The sequence below is a fragment of the Aquarana catesbeiana genome, linkage group LG01, assembly GCF_042186555.1.
Source record: "Aquarana catesbeiana isolate 2022-GZ linkage group LG01, ASM4218655v1, whole genome shotgun sequence".
NCBI classification, from domain to species: Eukaryota; Metazoa; Chordata; class Amphibia; order Anura; family Ranidae; genus Aquarana; species Aquarana catesbeiana.
Window position 1 is genome coordinate 353,779,823 of NC_133324.1, and position 22,216 is coordinate 353,802,038.

A 22,216-nucleotide genomic window follows, 5' to 3' on the forward strand; every position below is an offset into this window, starting at 1 on the left:
ATGCAGAGAGGATTTATTGTAGACCGCACGTATAAATGTAATGTAAGTGAATCTCTTGTTACCGGTTTATGTCTACAATTGCTCTCCACCACAATGAGAATCATTTTCTGATGTGCACTTGTAATAGCACAGTGCTGGATCTCCACATAATCTCCGTTACAGAGGACAGCAGGCCATTTATCATTGCCCTATGCTCAAATGTCTCCATTAGGTTTCTCTATTACATTCTCTGGTAGAGCGTCTCTTAAGAGGCTGTTATGATTTGCCTTTATTTTGTACAGTTGTATAAAGAAAACCTGTAATAAGTATAGAGACAATCATGACTAATTCCCTCTGCTGACAATACTAGTCTTCTGCTATGCCAGTCCAGTGGCTTCAGTACTTTTTAAGTCTGCAATCTTTATGTATACAAAGATATGTGCATGTTATTTCTGGGTCAGTGATTAAAAAAAATATTAAAGACCGAGACAGGCAAGTAAGAAAATTTAAAGGAAGACTCTGGGCTGAAATGACATTAGACAAAAGACAGACCGTGCAAACAATTTGTCTATTGGTACATGCATGGTGTGCTTCTAGTTATAACCATCCCCAACAGGCAATGTTCTCAGGAAAAAAAAATAGTTTGGTGGACGATGAATCAACATCATCACGCTGTTCAACTGGCAGGCAGGTGAAGCTGGAAATAGTAAGGTTCAGGTCACACTGCTGCAATGCGAGAACCCGTGCAAATCCAGTACGGGTTCCCCCATCGCATACAACTCGCAGGCCGTTCACACTGCCATATGCAAACTGCTGCGGGTGTCAATACAAAGTTAAAGCGTTTTGTCAACCCAAAAAAATAGATTTCCTGGTCCCTTAAAGCAGATTAAACAGCACAGTGCTTGTGTTGTGTAATCTGCCCCCTCTAAACCATCCACTTCCCGTATCCCCCCCTCTCTAAACTGACCATAAAAATCATGGCTGCTGATCCATGACCACCGTGATCAAAGTGCGTCCCTCCATCATACACAGCCCTGCTCTCAGCTCTCTTCTCTCCCCCTCTCCTCCCTGCCTGTCATCTCTGTGTCTGTGTGTCTCTGTCTCCGCCCCCCCCCCCCCCCCTGCCAGTATTAGCAAAATACAAAATTTGTAAATATTCACTGCCAGACGCTTTATTATATCCTGCTATAGTACAGTGCATTTATTTTTCTAAAAACAAGTGTTGTAAATAACGATTCAATGCTGTCTTTAGACTGGCCATGTGACTCTCGGCCTGTTTCCAGGGTTACTGCAGGAGAGGCTGAGCGGCCATGTGATCTCCCCGGCTGACGTCAGAGGGAGATCACGGCCCCTCCTGCAGTATCCATCTATCGGAGCTGTACAGCGGCCTTTAATGACACCCCCAAATCGGTTTGCATATCGCAGTGAGAACTGTCATTTCGGACAGGAATTGGATCACACCCATGCGATCCGATTCTGGTGCGGACCAAAAAAAGGGTCCTGTACGACTTTGGTCCAAATGCGATGCAAATTCAGCCATACAATCTGTATGGCTGAATTTGCATCGCGTAGACATCACATGTGTTTTGCACAGCAGTGTGATGCGAATCCCATGCAATGTCTGGCATCGCAGCAGTGTGGACTCGGCCTAAAACTAAGCCAGAAAGATGTACAGTAATCTACCTGGCTATGCTATGCAGCATGGCAGGTGTGTGTAAATCAGTTGTACTTTGTTTTTGGCAGAGCAAACAGGAAAGGGGAAAAAACTATAAATAAATAATAAAATAAATTAAAAAAATGAAATATATATATTTCCACTATAAAGCTACTCTGTCTGTCTATTTAAAAAAAAAAAAAAAGGAGCCCAGCCTGCAAAGCTATACTCTGGAGAAAGCAAAGAAAAAAAATCTTAAACAGTGGGGCTCCCCCACACTGTAATGGTTAAATAATTTATGGCTAGGGTATTAGGAAAGAGGACTTCACCTTACCTTATCCCTTGCTCTCCGACCGCCGCAGCTTTCCTCTTCTCCCTGACATTACAGTTGAAAGTGTTACTAAACCCACAAAAGTAAAATCATTCTGTATATGCAGTAAAGCATGCTTGTTATACTCACTGTGGAACCTAAGGAGTTAATTTTCTGTGTTGTGTGTAAAGGATGTTTGATCCTGTATGCACAGATCCTCCCCTTCTTGCATTGTTTCCAAAACATGCCCGGATAAGACAGAGTTACTGGAGTCAGGCCGCACATGCTCAGTTTGGTGTGTATTGCTAGAGAGGTTTTTCTTTTTTTTCTTGGGAGAGTGCATCTGATCAGCATAGGGCCAATCAGCACTGTCCAGACAGAAGGTCAGGGATCCTGCAGCCTGATAGGACAATCATGCGAAAATAAAACTCCTCCTACAAGCTTTAAGCAGACACAAATAGAAGTCACAAGACTACTATATACTGCTGATGAGAAAAGGTATTTAGCAGTTTATATTTACTAAAATAATTGCATTTCCATGTTTTGTGTACTGTGGGAGACCAGATATAGGGAATGCAGGGTCCTGGGTTTAGTAACACTTTAAGAGCAGTTTCTCTGCATCCTTGCTTACAGTCCAAGCCTATTGGCCCTGCGTTGTACTTGATGTCAGAGTCCCTGTGACCTTTAGAGCGTCTATGAGAAAAGGAAGCAGGGGCTGGTCTTATAGCGAGGGAGCCTGCTGGAGCATGTGTTTTAGGTAAGTAAAAGTCCTTTTTAGTACCATAGGCACAAATGAGACTTTGATGCTTTTAGCTTTCTGTTTAACTGTTTAATTTGTTGAGAAATATTCTGCAGCTGACTCTTTAAACAGAGGTTGGTGGAGTGAGATGAGTAAGAGATTGTGTTAATTCCTGTCCTTGCAGGTTGGGCTTCTTTGTATGATTTTTTTAAATAGCTACATACATCTAGTGTGTTCATAGTGCATTGTTTGTTCATCAGTTTTCCCATGTTAATGGGTACAATAAAGGCCATTCAGCCATTAGCTTTGCAGCAACCTCTGTGGCGTATCAGAAAATTCCTGACTAATTTCTGTACATTTTTTTTATCTGACAGTTGGGCCAGAACATCAACAGAGAATTTTAAAGGATCTAAAAGTGCTTGGTGTGGAACCGAGGTGAATCAATCCTTGGAATGCAGAGGTACGTCCATAAACTTACACTGTTTATACTGCCATTAGGGAGGATTTCAAGTATAACAACCAAAATCATTTTTATGGTGGGAAGAAAAAAATATCAAAGGTTTACCAGCTGCCTTATAGATGAAAAAGTTTTTATAAGAATTAACTGTGAATCTACATAAGAACTGAATGTTACACTTTATGCTGACATTTATGTTGAAAAATTGGAGTATGTAAACTGTAAAGCCAGCCATATTTGGAGGGATTTTCTTTCCTGCAAACTGCACTTGCAAGAAAGAAAATCACTCGATAAAATAGAAACAAAAGAAAAGAATGGGACTTTAAATTAGGCTTATTGCTGCAAAAATTAGTGTATTGAGTAAATATATGATAAGACCTTTATTGTATCAAAGGCAATTCCATAGAAATATCTAGACCACGGAATTGCCTTTAATACAATAAAGGTTTATCATATATTTACTCCATACACAAATTTTTGCAGCAATACCCCTCATTTAAAGTCCCATTCTTTTCTCTTGTTTCTATTTCATATAGCCAGGGAGGCCTTTTACGCTGCATTCACACCTGAGCATTTTCAACTCGTAAAATGCCCAAACACGAAAAACGCCCAACAAGCAAAATCCCATTCATTTCAATGGCACCTGTTCACATCTGAGCGTTTTGTCACCTAAAGCAAAACGCCTGAAAAACGCCCTAAGCTCAAAAAAGAACATGAGCTTCTTTGGGGCAGATTACAGGCATTTTTCTGCCTTTTACATTGGTACAAAATCGCAGTAAAAAACACGACAAAATCGCGGTAAAAACGCACAACAGTCAGTGTTGATGGGGGAATACTTCCCATAGAGCCATCCCCGCCGGAAGAACACAGTGATTACTGCTAGCGGTTATAATAGCAATAATTGCATGTAAAAACCAACAGTCTGGTTGTACCCAAGTTGATTTATCTTTCAACTTGGATACTATCAACCAAAAAAGAATGAATAAAAATGATTTAGTGGATTTTCTGGCTTCAGCACAGTTGCAATGTTCCCTGGATAAGCAGTCATTTTTTGAGCCATGTTTACTTTTTTTTTTTTTTAAGTTTCCGAATGTGCCAGTGTTTTACATAAGATATAATACTGTGCAATGTTTGCCTTTTATGTCCTACTATAGCCACATGTTCAGAACCTGAGCAGCTGAGCAGCACCTGTGAATGCTCCTTTAAGTCCATGTGTACTGCTGTAGTCAGTTATATTTAGCCCATTTTGCAGAAGTGCTTCTGTTCTATTTCTGGGGTAATATTCACATTATATCTCCCTTCAGCTCATCTGTAGACCGACTGACTCCTGTTAATGCAGAAAAAATGTTTTTGGTCTGTCAATTAATACCCAACAGTTATGCCACAAATACCATTTTAACATTTCTATCTGAATCCACATAGTTAGAGAGTTTCCTGCCAAGGTGATATTTACTTTACATCATTATATGGGTAGGGATTGTGCCAGATAAACCTAGCAGGAGCCCATTATATCTTGTAGCACATCAGTACCACTGAAAACTGGTCTATTTAGAGGATTCTGTGGTGTGTGTGTGAAGCCACTCTCTCATAGATGAGACAGAGCTGCCTTGTGAATTCCATATTATAAAGGAAGTTTAGAGATGCATACAGGGAGCATAACCTACCTGTTCACTACTTCAGTTTTTCATCTAGGCGTTGGCTTTCGTTCCGTAAACCTTGATTCTGAGAACCCCTGCTTCTGATGAAGGATGGAGACTCCCAGATGTAGACTCTTGCCCATCCCTTTTTAACACATGTACATTATTTTTTTGCTATGCGATAGGCAATTTCACTAGTAAATAGTGAGGGGGGCATAAGGTAGGAAGGGACATGTCAGGGTCAGAAACCCGGGACCTAGTTGGCATTTCACATTACAGAGCCTTTTGGGGTTTGAGTGTTCTAGGTTAGTGTACAGGAGATTGTGGGCAACTGTCAGCACCTGGTGGTCCCTGTTAACCAGTCTGCAAATTTGGAAATGTGTTTTCCTCCCCCACAGGTACATAAGAAATAGTTTGGAGACTTATGCCCTGTACACACCGGTGGACTTTTCGGCAACAAAGGTCTGACAGTCTTTCCGACGGACTTTCGACGGACTTCTGATGGACTTTCGAACAAACGGACTTGCCTACACACAACCACACCAAAGTCCGACTGATTCGTACGACCGGACTAAAATAAGGAAGTTCATAGTCAGTAGCCAATAGTTGCCCTAGCGTCGGTTTTCGTCCGTCGGACTAGCATACAGATGAGCGGATATTTCGATAGGAACTGGGTCAGGCGGAGTTCCAACGTAAAGATTTGAAACATGTTCCAAATCTAAAGTCCGTCAGATTTTTGACAGAAACAGTCCGCTGAAGGTCTGATGAAGCCCACACACAGTTGGATTGTCCGCTGGGTTCGGTCCGTCGGACCAGTCCGGTCGAAAAGTCCGCTCGTGTGTACAGGGCATTACACAGCAATGTACACTCCATGGAATACTTGTGATTGGACAAACCTTTTTAAAGGAAACCTGTTCTGAGAGGCTGCAATTGCAGATCTCCTTCTTAACCATCTCAATACCTACATATTTAAAAAAAGAAAAACTTTGGAGAGGTGGACACTATTTTTTGGAGCGCGGTTTGCAAAGTTAACTCCAAAAAACACACACGGTTGGCCAGTATGTTTATGAATGGCTGTTATTTGAGTTGTCATAGATGAGACAGATCTGCCTTGTGAGTTCCATACTATAAAGCAGGGATATGCAATTTGCGAACCTCCAGGTGTTGCAGAACTAAAAGTCCCATGAAGCATAGCAAGACCCTGATAGCCACAAGCATGACACCCAGAGGCATGATGGGATTTGTAGTTTTGCAACAGCTGGAGGTCCGCTACTTGCATATCCCTGCTATAAAGGAAGCTATGAGATGCATACAGGGAAGCATAACTTACCTGCTCACTACTTCAGTTTTTCATCTAGGCATTGGCTTTCGTTCTGTAAACCTATATTCTGAGAACCCCTGCTGTCATTGCACAGCTTGGATCATAGGCACAATGTACAGAGCCATTTAGAGTGGCGCTGCACCTTGAGATTGCTGTGAACCAATCATAGCCACTACACATAGTGTTTACAAACATTCAGACCATTCAGAATGGAATAAGGGAAACACTGAATATTTGTAAATACATCAGGAAGGAGGATTGAGGCAGATCTAAGGTGATGGCGGAGCACTAATGATTGGAGAATATTTTTTTTGAAAAGATGTATATGAATTTTTAAATATTAAAAAATGTGCTTATTAAATACCACCAACAAAAAATAATGCAAAATAATTTGGGTGAAGTGTTGCATGTCCAAGTAGTTGTCAGTCAAACTATCAGCACTGAAAGCTGAAAAATGGCCTGGTGAATATGTTAAAGCAGAGTTCCACCCAAGAGTGGAACTTCCGCTCATTTGTCTCCTCTTCCCCTCCGGTGCCACAATTGGTACCTTTCGAGGGGGGCGGGGGGCTGTGAGGTGGGACAGGGTACCTGTCCTTGACTGACTGGTATCCTGTTCCCACTTCCGGGAGCCTCAGCCACAGATATTGTAGTCACGGCTCGGCTCCCTCCTCTTAACCCTGTCGCCGGGCCAGTAGAAAAGAGGAGCGGAGCTTCGCGCATTCACAGTAGGATACCGGCGTTAAGCTGTAAGGCTACACTGCCGGGTTCCCTTACCTGCAATGGTGGCGGCAGCACCTGACAGCTGATAGAAACATCAGCTGCGGTGCCGACATCGCTGGACTCCAGGACAGGTAAGCGTCCTATTATTAAAAGCCAGCAGCTGCATTAAGTGTAGCTGCTGGTTTTTAATTTTTGCTGCGGTGGGCGGACCTCCACTTTAACTCCAATGTGAATCAGTTACTGTGAAAAAATAAAATTATAAAATAAAGATGAAAATAAAATTATAAATACACCAACACCACTGTGTACTTGTGGCCAAACATACAATCCTAAAATCAATATACTGTATGGCAAACAGCATCGTGTACAGATTTGAGTGTCAATAGAAACACTGTACATTCACAGGCAATTGGCACACGCAATTTTTAGGAGGCCTGTGTATGATGTCACCGTAGGTCAGTTAAGGCCTGCCCCATGTTTGCTATTATCAGTTATTCACTTAACAATATTCTGTACTAACTGAGTTGAAAATAAATTATTTTGCCTGCGAGAAGAGAATTGTTTCAGGAGTAAATAAAATAAACTTTTGCGTACCGTATGAGACCCTAAATATCAGCAAGCCAGCAATTACTTATGGTTCCCACTATAAAACCTAAATAAATGTTGCTGCACTTGTTTTGGACATTCATTTATTGTTTCAGGAGTACACACAAGAAAGGAATATATTTAAAGTGTAATAAAAGATCCATGTTTGCTCTCAGCCTTTCCTAAGCACGGAGTATCCCATTGCAGGTGAACATGGTGACAATCTGGCTTTAATATTTTGAGTCATTAGCACAGATCAAGTATGCAAAAAAAGGACTCCTGACTGTTCTGAGATTCTTGATTTGCATACCATGCCGGTATGATAGCCAGGCAAGTAACATTTCCAGGTCAGCAATCGCAACCCCGCTATTTATCTTGGTAAACATTTACTTTATCGCTCTCCCAGACACTTGTCTCATCCTACAGAAATGTTAAGTCGAACATGGACTGTAGCACCGACCCAGTCCGTCATTTAAGCATATGACACAAAGCAAACCAATTAAATGATTTTATTTCATTACATTATTCAGCACCATTATTTACAAAGCTTCTTTGTTGTCAGATTATGGCGTAATCTTGTCCTGAACTAAACCTTTTCATTCATTTTAATTCTAAGAAAAAATATTTTTTTCCTGTTTACTGTAATCATAAGCACTGCTGTTCCACACCTAATTGTGATTTGTGAAGGAGTATTGACTGAATATTAACCATCCACCATAATAAACCTGGAATCAAAGAACATCTTCTTTAATAAGGTACAGCTAACCACATGTAGTTCAAAATGGCCAATTAACAACAATTTCCCACTTCCGAGAGCGAAACTTATTTTTGGGTGTGATAAACAAAACTAACTTTCCAGTTTTATTTCGCCATAAAATAAAGTATCATAATTCATAGACTTTGATGAAGGCATTCTCCAATAGATGCATGTATTTTGAAGCTCATGGTTTATAGCAATGTTTCTCAACTCCAGTCCTCAAATACCCCCCCAACAGGTCATGTTTTCAGGATTTCCCTCAGATGAAACCGCTGTGGTAATTACTAAGGCAGTGAAACTGATCAAATCACCTGTGCAAAATAATGGAAGGCCTGAAAACATGACCTGTTGGGGGTACTTGAGAACTGGAGTTGAGAAACATTGGTTTAGAGAACCTTTGTGTCAGCTTTCCTGCCAAGCTCTCTACATCCAGTGGATTCTTTCACCAGATGTCAAAAAATGTTAAACCGGAACTTCACCCCCTTCACCCTCGTGTTAAAATTAAGTCATCAGCTACAAATACTTTAGCCAATGCTTACCACCCCAAGAAGTACAGCTCTGTCTTCCCACAGCTGAACTTTGTTAGGGCTTCGGATGTTTAATGCAGACACCTTGGCTTCGGGAGATGGCTGTCATTCGCGATTACTCTCATCCTCTTCCTATTGCGTATGCGCAAGATTGAGGGTTGCAGAGACACCGATCCTAAGGCCTTGTGGGATGTGCAGAGTTATCCTATGTGGCTGTGGGCAAGGGTGGTTGGATGGTTTTGGGCCAAGACAACATAATTTTCCATGGGAAATTAGGACATTGGAGCAGGAACTGTAAAAAAAGGTACTTGCTCCCCCCCCCACTTCCAGAGAAAAGCTGCAATAGACACTATAATACCAAAGGTATTGGGGCGCCTGCATTACACGCGCATGAACTTTAATGGCATCCCAGTCTTAGTTTGTAGGGTGCAATATTGAGTTGGCCCACCCTTTCCAGCTATAAAAGCTTCAACTCTTGTGGGAAGGCTGCCCACAAGGTTTAGGAGTGTGTCTATGGGAATCCAGAAGCACATTTTTGAGGTCAGGCACTCATGGTGGACAAGAAGGCCTGGCTCAAAGTTTCTGCTCTAATTCTTCCCAAAGGTGTTCTATTGGGTTGAGGTCAGGTCTCTGCAGGCCAGTCAAGTTCCTCTACCCCGAACTCGCTCTTCCCTGTCTTTATGGACCTTGCTTTGTGCACTGGTCCAAATCATTTGGTGGAGGTGGGATTATGGTGTGGGTTTGTTTTTCATTGGTCAGGCTTGGCCCTTTAGCTTCAGTGAAGGCAACTCTTAAGGCATCAGCATACTAAGACCTTTTGGACAATTTCATCCTGTTCCAACATGACTGCCCACCAGTGCACAAAGCCAGGTCCATGAAGCAAGGTAACCTTAACCTTGCTTAAGCGAGTTTGGGCTGGAAGAACTTGACTGGCCTGCACAGAGTCCTGACCTCAACCCAAAAGAAAACCTTTGGAATGAATTAGAGCGGAGACTGCAAGCCAGGCCTTCTTGTCCACATCAGTACCTGGCTTCACAAATGCGCTTCTGGAAGAATGGTTAAACATTCCCATAGACACACTCCTAAACCTTGTAGACAGCCTTCCCAGAAGAGTTGAAGTTGTTATAGCTGCAAAGGGTGGGCCAACTCCATATTGAACCCTGCGGAATAGGGCTGGGGTTCCTTTAAAGTTCATGTGCGTGTAAAGGCGTCCCAATACTTTTGGTAATATTGTGTAGTTAGAGTCTGTGGAGGGTAGGGATATTATAAGGGGAACCTTTTTGGTTTTGGGTAAAGGTCTGCTTTAAGCTGAGCTATAGACAATATAAAAAAGGAAAAAACAGTGCAATTATATGTAGCGGGCACCTACTTTCATGTAGGTGACCTTTCTTCTAGGTTACAGTTTCAGGTAAAATTTAGTCAGGCTTGTACTATTCTAATAGGCCTGGTTATTTATTTTGGGAACTGGGAGTGTTAGTATAGTGCAGGGTGTGACCACCTGTTCTTGGACCCAGAGATGCCTTCTCTTACTTCCAATAAAATGATTTTTGGGGGCGAGGTTAGACTTGGGATCTGAGGGACAGACAGCTTGTAGGTGAGTCCCGGACAGTCATTAATTTGTTTGGAAGGAGGCGGGACTCTCATAAAAGCTGGGGTCACATGCTGCTAAGGGGTTTTTTTTCCAGAGAGGGAGAGATCAGAGAGAGAGAGGGCCCCTGCGGGGAGCCAAGCGCAGTCCCCCCCTTCGGGGAGGGAGGGCGGACTGGGACCCGCAGAAGAGTTGATGATACCAGACCGTATGCAGTCACAGGTGCCACTGAACGCCCCTACGGGGAAGGGAGCGTGCCAGATTGGAGAGAAGGTACAGAGAAATACTTATGGAAGAAGTAGCAACTAAGTGGACTACATCTGGGCAGTCGATTGTTTGTGAGTGGAACGTGGACTATCGATCAAGTGAGTGAAAGCCCAGGGGAAGGGTACTACCAGAGGCTGAGGGATGTTGGTACGCAAGTCAGTGAGACAGGTGGTCTTAGACTGTGACTTTGGGTTCAACAATGCCCCGGGATTCCAATCAGTCAGGCGGGAGGAATTATTCAGAGTAATCTCTTCTTTAGCTCAACTTGGAAGTACCGTGCAGACGGGAAGTAGTGGCAAAAAGGTAGCGATAAAGCTCCACTTACAAATAGAGATACAGACTGTCCTAAGAAATTCTGCAGGTAAAGTAGTTATTCAGAGTGACTCTTTACCACATATTCTCTAGTAAATCGACTTCCCCACAAAGAAATCATTGAGAGTGATTTCTTATAGTCTATATTGTGCTAAGTCTTTGCATGAAACAGGCAAAGAAAGAAATTACGAAGCAGTATAAGAGCATCTCAGGAAACCCTTCTCCTATCCCAGTTCACGTTGTATTAATAAAAACAAGAGAAAACTACGGTATGGACCATTTCTATTTCTATGGGCTGCGATGGGCTAGGTGGTAAATATAATTTACGGATATAACACACAAATTGCCGCCCCAGCGGGGGTAGGGTGCTACATATATATATATATTAATTAAAAATCAATAAATGCATTTTAAATGCTACTATTATGAATTCATTTTGAAGCCTACCTCCTATAACCCCTTGCAAAGTACTTCACAGACAGGGAGAAGAAGGGGCTACAGGTAGGGGCAGTCCAATGCAGTAACCAGTCAGAGGGCATGCTTTGCATTTTGCAATACAATGGGAAGTTGGGTTCATGTTTTGTTTTTTTTGTTGTTTTGTTTTTTTTTTTAACAAGAAATTTACAATGGGAACATGTTTAAAGTGGACTTGATGTTATATTAAACATTTTGGCCTAGACCTACATCCCCACCTCGGCATTTACTGTAATTAGAAACGCAGAGTTTTGATCAGATATTGGCTAGCTGGCAGAAATGCAGTGACCCGGCTTTGTTTACAGGGATTTCCCAAGCTGCATGTACTTCTATAGGCTGCTGGTTGATGTACAGAAGTCTGAAGAAGCCTAGGATTTGTTCAATATACTGCATTCAGTTGACTCATGGAAAAATCTGGACCATTGTGGATCTGCTGTCTTTCCCAATACAAATAACTTGTTGGAGACCTGCAATTATACTTACAGAAAGTGTAGGGAAAGGTCTTTGTTGAAATATTTAAGATAATTTTTAGTTCTAGTCTAAGCTCTGGGTTCCTGAAAACTAGGAGGTGGGAGCTTGAAGTCTGTGAAAGCAGGGAAACATATATCAAGATAGCAGTATAGGTATGTGCAGAGCACCTACTGAGGCCTACTTTGCAGCATTTAGTTCATATTCAACATCCTTAACATGTGACAGATATACTCCAACTCCTACAAGGTCGATGGAGAAATGTATTTTATTATGAGATTCTTCTCTTGGCCGGGATGCTTGTTGATAAATGTTGCGCAATTTCTGTAAACCCTGTAAAGAACACCTATAAATCACTCATTAAGTGAGAAGATTTATATGTTACTACCTGTAAGTTATGTACTTTATCCCATAAAGCAGTGATATGTCTTTCCAGCAGTATTGCACAAGAGATAAGTGAAACATAATGCACAGGACAATATGAGCTGGTTAGTTTTATTTTTAGCTGGAAAGTGGAAATAGAAATAAGGACACATCTACAGTCTGAAATATGTAAAGCCCTCTTAATAAAAAGAAATATAATGGGAATGGACTTTTCCAAAACATTTAGGATCCATCTCCATTTAGACTTCCGCACTGCAGTAATGCATTGCATTTGCAATTCATTGTGAAAGGCATCCTGATGTACTAAGGCTGGCCATAGATAATATGATTTACTTTCCTTCCATCACGGGTGGAAAGAAATAAAATTGCTTGATTCCTGTGTTGATGTGGGAATGCCTCCTGCTGCGCTATTGTATTCTGCCAGCGGGTGGGGCATGGGGAGCATTCCCATCCAGCAGAATACAATGGTTGCTGCTGGGGTTGGGGGGGGTCAGAAGACCTATTGCTTTGCCCAAAATGGAGCTCCCATTAAAAAGCATGTGCTGCAGCACTTAAGAAATGTATGTTTTTTTGGGTTTTTTTTTTTTTTTTTTTATTCATACTTCCCTAGGTGGATACAGCATCAGTTTGATGCTGCATCTGTCCCCCGGCGCCTCTAACACTGAGAACCGAGCGATCAAACACTGCCGATCACTCAGTTCTCACAGCTCCCCGAGCAGAGAGCTGCAGACTGTCCATCACGTCTCCGCTCTGTCGCCTCCTTGCTCACTGGAGCGCTGGGCTGTGGAGGTGGAAGGAGCGGCCGTCTCAGGCTCTCAGCAACTTGCTGAGGCTGAGCTGGGTGTCGGTCCAGGGATCTGGTGGGATCCCCACTCCATGATCATGATGACGCTGAACCTGGACTGACTCTGTGGTGTCAGCAGAGAGCGGACTGCAGCCTGCTCTCTGCTGAAAGCGGGTCACAGGAGTGCAAAACGAACTGCATTCCTGTGATCCATAGAAGTAAAGCCAAACGAGCTTTGGCTGTACTTCTGTACTTCTCACTTCTCCTTTAACAAGACGAGGGTTCACATATACTTTAAATAATAAACTAACATTTTAACTAGAATTGAACAGGGAGAAGTATCCCTTTTTAAGGGGTTGAGAAAGAATGTAGTGAAAGGTGTATAACCTGTCATATGGTCACATAAGCTGTAACAAATGCAGGCTAGGTTTCTGACAAGTACACAGTATGGTTTCTCGCATAGCTGGAGCAGTATGTGAGCTGTGAGCAATAGGTGATATGTAAATAGGTATCACAAAGATTGCTCGTGTAATTGATAAAGGGAATCAGTTCTGTGCTACCTGCCTGACACTTTAGATAGAGCTGTCAGAATGAATTGCTTGTTGAGCTCTGTACGTCAGGCTCACAGCCCTGGAGAAACAACATCTGTGACACATAACTATGGAGTGCTGGAAAGCAGCAGCCTGGAAATAAAGCCTGGCATCTCCGAAGCGTGCCTTACCTAGAGAACAATAAGCTATGGAGTTGTCAGGCTGAGCATTTGGTTGGAACTGTGTTGAAATCCTCATTAATTTCATATCCGCATCCTCTAAAGCATGGCGCAGTTATGACTTGTCACTTACAAATACAAGTATTAACACCATCTGCAGCACATTAAAGTGGAGTTCCACCCACTTTTACAACTCTTCAGCATCCCTCACTAAACTGTGCACTGTAAACGAATTGGATATATTTTTTTTTCTCAGCACTTACTGTATATCTGCTGTATTCATTTTTCACTTCCTCCTCCCTGGCCGCGGCCCATTGCATCATTTCCTGTTTGCAATGCCTTCTGGGAAGGGGTGGCAACTTCCTCTGACACTGCCGTTGCTATGGAAACCTGACCTGAAACCTATTACACTGCTTGTGCTGCACTGAGCATGTGCCAGATCTGCAAGGATGAGATCCAGGAAGGAATACAGTCTGGCTTCAGATGCCCACACTTAAGATGGCCACGGCCTGCTGTAAGTTTATAAAATAACAAACTACTGCTATAAACTAACAAAACAGATCTTAGTTTACAGACTAACTTTACTAGAATACATTAAGCTTGTGTATTTTTATTTAAAAAGTATAATTTTGGCCGGAACACCACTTTAACTTCTATTTCTACACTCGGTCATACAAAGGAATGATTAAGGGCCCGTGCGGTGCCCGCTGAAGTTGGATATGCGTTTAAATCAATCTTTACGGCGCATTTGATAGGCAGTATGGAGACATTATGTCTGAATAAACCCTGTTAATGTCGCACTGCTGTGCCACCTTTGCATGCATTGCACGCAGTTGTGGTGCATGTCAGGCGCCCCATAGACTTGCATGGGTCATGCTTGGCAACGGTAACGCCTGCTGAATGCGACATGCTGTTAAATTTTGGCGATCCCCCTTTCAGAACACAATAGCTCAGCGGGGGGAGATCGACACACTAACATCACTTAGTACGGCGACCCTTCAGTTTTTTTTTGTTCCGCCCACTGGGTTGAACAAAAAAGAAAACATTCCCTGGCATTACACAGGGATCAGTCAGATATGACTTTTGTATATTTGCTTTGGACCAATATGCATTGGGTATAGAAAAGAATCCCCCCCCCCCCTTTAAAATAATCACATTTTGTTGCTTTGCAGCCTGAAATGAAGATAGACACTGTTTTTGTTTTATGCAGCTGTATTTACTCAGTGCAGCTTAAACATCCAAATGAAAGATATAACACCAACATGTCAGAAAAAAAATACAATTCAAAAACAGAATCACTGAGTTGGAAAAAGGATTACCCAGTGGGGTTGATTTGCCAAAACTAGAGAGTGCAACATCTGGTGCATGGTAGCCAATCAGCTTCTAACGTCAGCTTGTTCAATTAAGATTGGACAATAAAACCTGGAGGCTGTTTGTTTTCTTTGCAGAGCTGCACCAAATTATGCACGCTCCAATTTTAGTAAATCTACCCCATTGTGTCAGTATTTTTTGAACGACCTTTTGCTTTAATTACAGCCTTTAGCCCTGGTTCAAACTGGAGCGTTTTGACATGCGAATTGAAATGTCAAATCGCATGTCAAATCGGCCTCAATTGCCGTCAATGGCACCGTCCTTTTTAAAAAGCCGTTTCTGTACTACTTTTTGAGATTTCGGGCTGCGATTTACATTGACATCTGTGCAGAAACCTGCACAGATGTCTCTGAAATCACGGACGAAATCGGAACTGACATGCGGGAGTAAAATCGTGCGAGTTAAGCTGACTTCATTCCCGCAGCTCAGTGTGAACCTGTAGAGCAACTTTCTGGAAGAGGGCAGGAGAATTACCTCCAGAATTTGATGGTATTTTGCCCCATCCGTTTTTCCTTCTATCCTGACAAGTGCTCCAGTCCCTGCTGCAGAGAAACACCCCTATAACAGAATATCACCACCTCCATGCTTTACTGTAGGGGTGGTGTTATTTGGATTTATGAGCTGTATTGGATTTCCTGTTAGACATATCGTTTGGTGGTGAGGCCAAATACTTTAGTTTTAGTCTCATCTGACCATAAAACCTTTTTCCATGTGGCCTTAGAATCTTCAAGGTGCGTTTTGGCGAAGCTCATGCATGACTGGTCTTTCTTGAGGAGTGGCTTTTTTTTCCTTGCAACCCTCCTATACAAGCCACATTTGTGGAGAATTTGTAATATTGTTGTCACATGCACACAATGACCACTCTTTGTCATAAATTCCTGTAACTGCTTCAGAGTTGCTGTAGGCCTCCTTGGTAGCCTCTCTAACCCGTTTCCTCCTGGCTCTTTTATCCAGTTTGGAGCGACGTCCTGATCCAGGGAGGGTCTGTGTAAAGTCAAATGGCTTTGTGTGCCATTGAGAAGGTGATTAGCTACAACTGATTAAGTTTACTAATCATTTTTAGGAAGGGGGTGACCCTTTTTCCAACTCAATGATACTGTTTTTGAATGCTTTTTAATTTTTTTCTGACATGTTGGTGTTCTGTCTTTCACATGGTTGTTTTTTTGGACTGAGTAAATACAGCTTGATAAAACAAAAACTGTGTCTGTCTTTCAGGCTGCAAAGCAACAAAATGTGATTGTTTTTGATTACAAACTTTTTATTGAAAAGGGATTGTTTTACATGAATTACATGAAGTAACATTTATTTTAAGGGGGGGGGGTTGATTCATTTCCATACCATTATAACTATGCAAAAAAAAAAAAAAAACATCTCTAAGGGCCCTTTCACATTGGGGCGGTTTGCAGGCGCTATTGCTTTGTTTACATAGGCAGACCGCCGTTCTGTCTCTCCAGTGAACAGTCGGCGGGTCCATTGCGGCCGCCAAACCACGAAGAGGAAACAACGCACAGATACGTTATTTCAGTAAATGTGCGGTGGGCGGTCCGGAAGCGGTTAAATCTGCTAGTGCATGTAACATTCCCCTCCACTGACTGACAATGCTGTTGTCCAAAGGTGCCCGCTGTGCGCCTTCACCTAGACCAGGGATCTTCAAACTATGTCCCTCCAGCTGTTGCGGAACTACATGTCCCATGAGGCATTGTAAAACTCTGACATGTTTAGGCATGATGGGAATTTTAGTTCCTGAACAACTGGAGGGCTGTAATTTGGAGACCCCTGACCTAGAGTGGGGGCACTCTATTACAGGAGGTGTGTTACTGGCCAGATCACCTAGAGATGGGAAAAAGTCTTAAAAAAAGGAAAACAAATGCAGCCACAACATCTAATGATTGGTCAGCTGCAATATATTACATTTTTGGTTTATTACTGCTTTAGGTCTAGTTACATTGTATAGTCATTGAGCAGATTTAGTATATTTGGTAGTGTTTTAATTCCTGTAGCTGTGTATGATTGGCCATGTTTATGACCTGGAGTAAAGCCATCTTAGTTTTACTTTCTATCATTTTATTTCTTTTGGCTGAGATGAGTAGGAGTGGTGTGAAGCAAAGAGATGGGTTTCCAAACCATGCAGTGTGCCCTCACATAATGAATGCCATTGTGCTTGTATCAGATCGTGCTTTCTAGCTGATACTGACAGTACAGCTGCATCCCCAGCAACAAGGCCATGGGAGAGAGAAGTAGGGCACACTTCCAGAGACAAAGCATCGCTCCACCTCCTACTAGGCACATTCATCTAATACAAGACACGCACTCTGACAAAGGCTATGTCAGGTCCCAGGTCTAGTCAAGGCAGAGTGGAAATTCTCCAATCCATGCGGCACCCGTTAGTGGATAGTGAATGCCAGTGTCTGATGCCAGGACAAACAGAAGTAAAATCCAAAGATTTTTGTAACCTGCCAATGTAAGATTGCAGGCTTGGTAAACTCCTGCTCTTTTATATTGCAGAACGCACAAGTCACATCTAATGGATTTGTATTCAGGCAGTGTAGTGACATCAAATACAGATATTTGTGATAACTTGATTCTTAATCCTAGCAAATTTATTCTGTGATTTTTTAATTTTTTTATTGTGATACTATGGGGGTGATTTAGTGCGCACGTTGCTGACAGAATAGGCTGCCTAGCCAGCAAAAATGTGTCTGTGTTGTGCGTTTGTGTTCTCCACATCTGTTACTTGATTAGTTCAGCTTTGGATACACGAGTGCCAAATTTATCATTACGCTTGCTACATATTTTTTTGCTTATAAAATACACATTTACACAGGAAGTGGTCAGAAGCATGCTACTGAATGAAACCCAGGGGTGTTTTCTGAATGAAGTGGGCCCCTGTGAGCCCACACAACAAGGGAGAGCTGCGCCACACTCCAGCCATCTACACATGTACATTAAAGTAGAACTATAGGCAAAACATTTTTTTTTTTTTTTTTTCATTTTGGATAGAGGGTTATAACCCCTGTCAGATTTTTTTCCACCGCCTGTGTCATATTGCAGAATTCCCTTCACTTCCTGTCCCTTAACCAGAACAGGAAGTGAGAGGAAACCCCTTCAAATAAGGTAATCCCATTGGGACCCCCAGGTCACCAGAACTAGTGTCCTCATTGGAAGAATTATCCTCTATTACTTTTCTGGGGACACCCCAAAATTTGGGATTTTCTTTTACTTTCACTTTCAATGGTAAACAGGACGAATAGAGAGGGCTAATCTCTCTAACAGGGACACAGACAGCAATAAAAACTGACAGGTGTTCTAATCCGTCTAAAACGTAAAAAGTTTTGCCTTTAGTTATATTTTAACTAAAGGCAAACATTTTTTGTTTTTTTAGTTTTGGACAGAGTGGAGATAGTTTAGAACCCCTGTCAGTTTTTATTGCTGTCTGTGCCCCCGTTAATGAGATCTACCTTCTTTATTTGCCCTGTTTACCATTATCATTGATGCTGGGTTCACACCTATGCGGGTTTCCCCACATCCAATTCGCATGACAGGAGATTGTGACCGGCTCTCTATGGATCCAGTTCACATATCTCCGGGGCATATGCGGAGCAGCTTGCACAGGAATGCTGTGCGTCTTTGGTTTCAGGGCCGAACTCGGGCAAAAATTTGGCCCTGATTCGTCCCTAAAACGAAGAACAAGGATGCACCGGACCCCTGCTGCGAGCCGCATCCGTCGGAGGTGTGAACCCAGCCTCAAAGTAAAAGAAAGTCCCAATTTTTGGGTAGTCCCCAATGGGTACACTAGTTCTGGTGACCTGAGGGTTCCCAAGGAATTCCCTTAATGTGGATCTGTTTGGCTATGGGACAGGAAGTGAAGGGAAATCTCCACAATAACACACAGATGACTAGAAAACATCTACTTTTAATTTTCCCCCTTCTTCCACCTAGCATTGGTGGTCAGTGGCTGGCTGGAACAATAAAGCCTCCAGTTAGACATTTTACAGCACTGGGATTCCTGCACCCATCTTCCTCTGCCAGCTTCTGATTGATTGCTGTACAGAGACTTCTTTCAATGCCGTAAAGAGAGTACCAGTAACTGGCACGCTGCATATGGTATCGGGGCACCCTGCACACATTATGGATATGCCAGTGATTTAAACCATTAACTCCTATTATGAATCTGTCTGTCCAATAATGTTACTTTGTGCCTTCTCTACACTGCCTCAATGTGCTCTTGTAAATATGGCATATCCATAGCCAGCATTTTCTCTTTGTCACTTGTGTTTACTGTAAATCGAACTCCTTTGTTTCCACCAATAAAAAGAGGCTTCAGTGTCTCCAGTGCATTTCAGTTCCAGAAAAAAGTTTTTCCTGCTCAGAACTGGAATGCGGTAAAAAGCATCAAAAACGCACCGGACCCCAGAACAGTGAGGATAAAAGAAGTTATTAAAGCATCTGGGAAGGCAACAAAACCGCGGTAAAAAAAACTCATGCAGAAACGCATCCGGAACAGATCTGGAGGACGTTTTTGTGGTCAATCCTGTCAATGAACTTCTCTTACTTGCTCTCTTTTGGTCCGTTAAATATACCATTTGAAAATGTTTTGTTATATTTGTTCCATTGGTGCAAAAATAGTATCTGCTGATCGTGAAATTCAGGACAGTCCCGTGCACACTTCCTGTGTTCTCTCAGGGAGGGTAATTGGCTCCTTCATTCTTATTGTAGGACTACAGTATGATCTTTATGTAGTGGAGATGGGAGGGCATGAGTAGCTTAGTGAGAGAAAACTGGACAGGGCTGATAATACTCATTCCACAAAAATGCTGTGTGTGGTCAGCCCACAAAATGAAATGCACATGGACATTTACACACTCCTCAGTCTTGAAGCATAAAAAGTCCCGGTGCTTTCCTACGCCTGTGGTGCCATGTACAGCGCAGCCTCCACTACTATTGAATAGTTGTACACAACCAGCTGCTTGTAAACGCAGATGGTTTCTGCATCTGCATTTACCTTCACATATACTGTATGTATGGCTTATGCCGAGCTCAGAAGTGGTGCTCCTGGTGAAATGAGTTGTAGGCACATGCATGGGTAAATGTTGATGCAGAAATTGTTGACATTTACAAGCAATGGGCTGTGTAAAGCTATTCTCTTTTGTTGGTAACTGTACTTGGCACAGGGGCTCCCCGGGAGCAGGAAAGTGCCGGATATTTAGGTGTAGGCCATTTACTTACCTCCTGAAGCCTAACTGGAATACTCCCAAAATGTTGCTAGGATGTTGCTAAATTGGGCCTAGTGGTTACTGCCTACCTCCACCATCACAGGAGTGAGCTCTTTCCCTGAATCATACCCCCTCGGTGCTCTTTCTCTTCCCTGATGCAGTAGCTCTGAGCTGTGCGTTTTTGAGAGCTCTCTCCAGGGAGGTGAGCTGCAACAACTAGGTCTCACTTAGCTACATCCTGGGAATTTTGAGGTCAGGCTTCAGGAGGTACATGAATGGCCCACACCTATAGCAAGGGAATTATTCAACTTTATTCAGAGCTTCACAGTTTGTTTTTATCTACAGAAGCTCCTTATCTGCATAGGCAGATTTGTGGTAAAGGTGCTTACCCTTTAACAACTGCGGAACTAGCATTTTCAAAACATGGAGGTCAGCAGTAGCAGCCTCCAATACTTCAATAGCACAGGTTTCTTTAGTTAGTTAATTAATTGCTTGTATGCAATAAACTTAAACTTCAACTGAACCTAATTTTAAGAACTTTAACTTGCATTGCCTTCCCCTGTGCACAGATGTACAGTATATGGGAGTTTCACAATGAGTGTTCCTTAATGTAGTATAACTTATGTAGAAAATCTCCCTATGGCACTCACTGTGTAAGGGTCCTTTTACATGGGTGGTCCTCCCGGTGGACTCCGCTTTGCTCAGCGTGGGATCGCTCCATTGATCCCCGCTGAGCAGGCAGATGACAGGTCCGTCTCCGCTCACTGTGCAGAGACGGACCTGTCAGAGTCCCACTCTCCTGTATGGGGAGATCGGATGAAAACGGACAGCCTGTCCGTTTTCATCCGATCCGCTAGACGTATGGAAAAAAGGGTCACCATCTTTCTGGATTTCACAGACAGGATTGGATCAGATAGCGGCGGATGTCAGCGGACATGTCACCGCTGATGTCCCCTGCTCCATAGAGGTGAATGGAGGCTCCGATCAGGTCGCCTGAAAAACTGACAGGTGGACGTGATCGGAAAGCCGGTGTAAAATGGGCCTAAGTGCGGCTATGCTAGCACTATAGCACTACATGGACTCCCATTCTTGTAGTACACTAGGATAGTACATAGCAACACGGTCAAGGCCAACACATGAATCAAACTCCAATACATATCAGCAAGCTGTTTCTCTGTTAGTGCCACCTATGCGTAGCTTATGGTGGCACACAAGCATGTTGCGAGTGCAAGACACTGTATAATGGGATATGTAGTGTTAAGATGGTCATACTCTGATTGAAATTTGGCCGGTCCTCAGGGATCAGATGGGTTTCTATCAATGTGGGCTATCCCAATCGTTTAATCGACTTGATCAGTGTATTTGAACAGCGGAAGGTCCGAGCACGTCCTGGAGAAGGAGATTCCTCCATACACCACCTTGTTTGTGTGGATGGATGAATCTGTACACCCACTGGCTTAATGAAATGTAGCACCCTCTAGTGTGCTGTTAGTGTAGTTATATTTAAGTTTATGACTCATGCTAAGTTGTGTGAGTTTGTAAGTGGGTCAGGTTATTACAGGTCAGGCTGGATGACTTTACAGTGTAGGTCTCTGGTACCTCCCCTTGGGTCTAGTGGCTTAGAGAAGCTTCTGGAAGTTAGTGGGCGGAGGCCAGGAGGTCCTGATCTGCAAACTTGAGGGAATCTGGCCAATCCCTAGGCAGGGGGCCTGGCAGGGTGGCTGAGTCAGCCATTAAATATGGGAGAGCCATACTAGCAGGAGAGTCAGGTGGAAGATGGAGTGCTGAGCCTAGGGGGGGACCGAGTCTAGACTGAGGCTCGGGCTGGCTTGAAAGAATCCTTTCGGGGTTTGGTTTGAGAAGGAATGTTGCCTAAGAGTGGCAAGAAAGACAGAGTAAGTACACCAGCACACCCATGGATTCACATTGAGAGAGACTGCCACATGTAGCAAGCTTTCAA

General features: G+C 42.9%; 1 protein-coding gene across 2 annotated transcripts in view; it reads left to right on the forward strand.

Annotated features, from left to right (window-relative positions):
* LOC141146071 (CDC42 small effector protein 2-A) overlaps positions 1–22,216 on the forward strand; it is a 165,489-nt gene that overhangs the window by 71,904 nt on the left and 71,369 nt on the right. For both annotated transcript variants that reach the window (XM_073632838.1, XM_073632832.1), the window contains exon 2: positions 3,057–3,142. The gene's annotated coding sequence lies outside the window, so the exon portion shown is untranslated. The remainder of the gene's footprint in view (positions 1–3,056; positions 3,143–22,216) is intronic.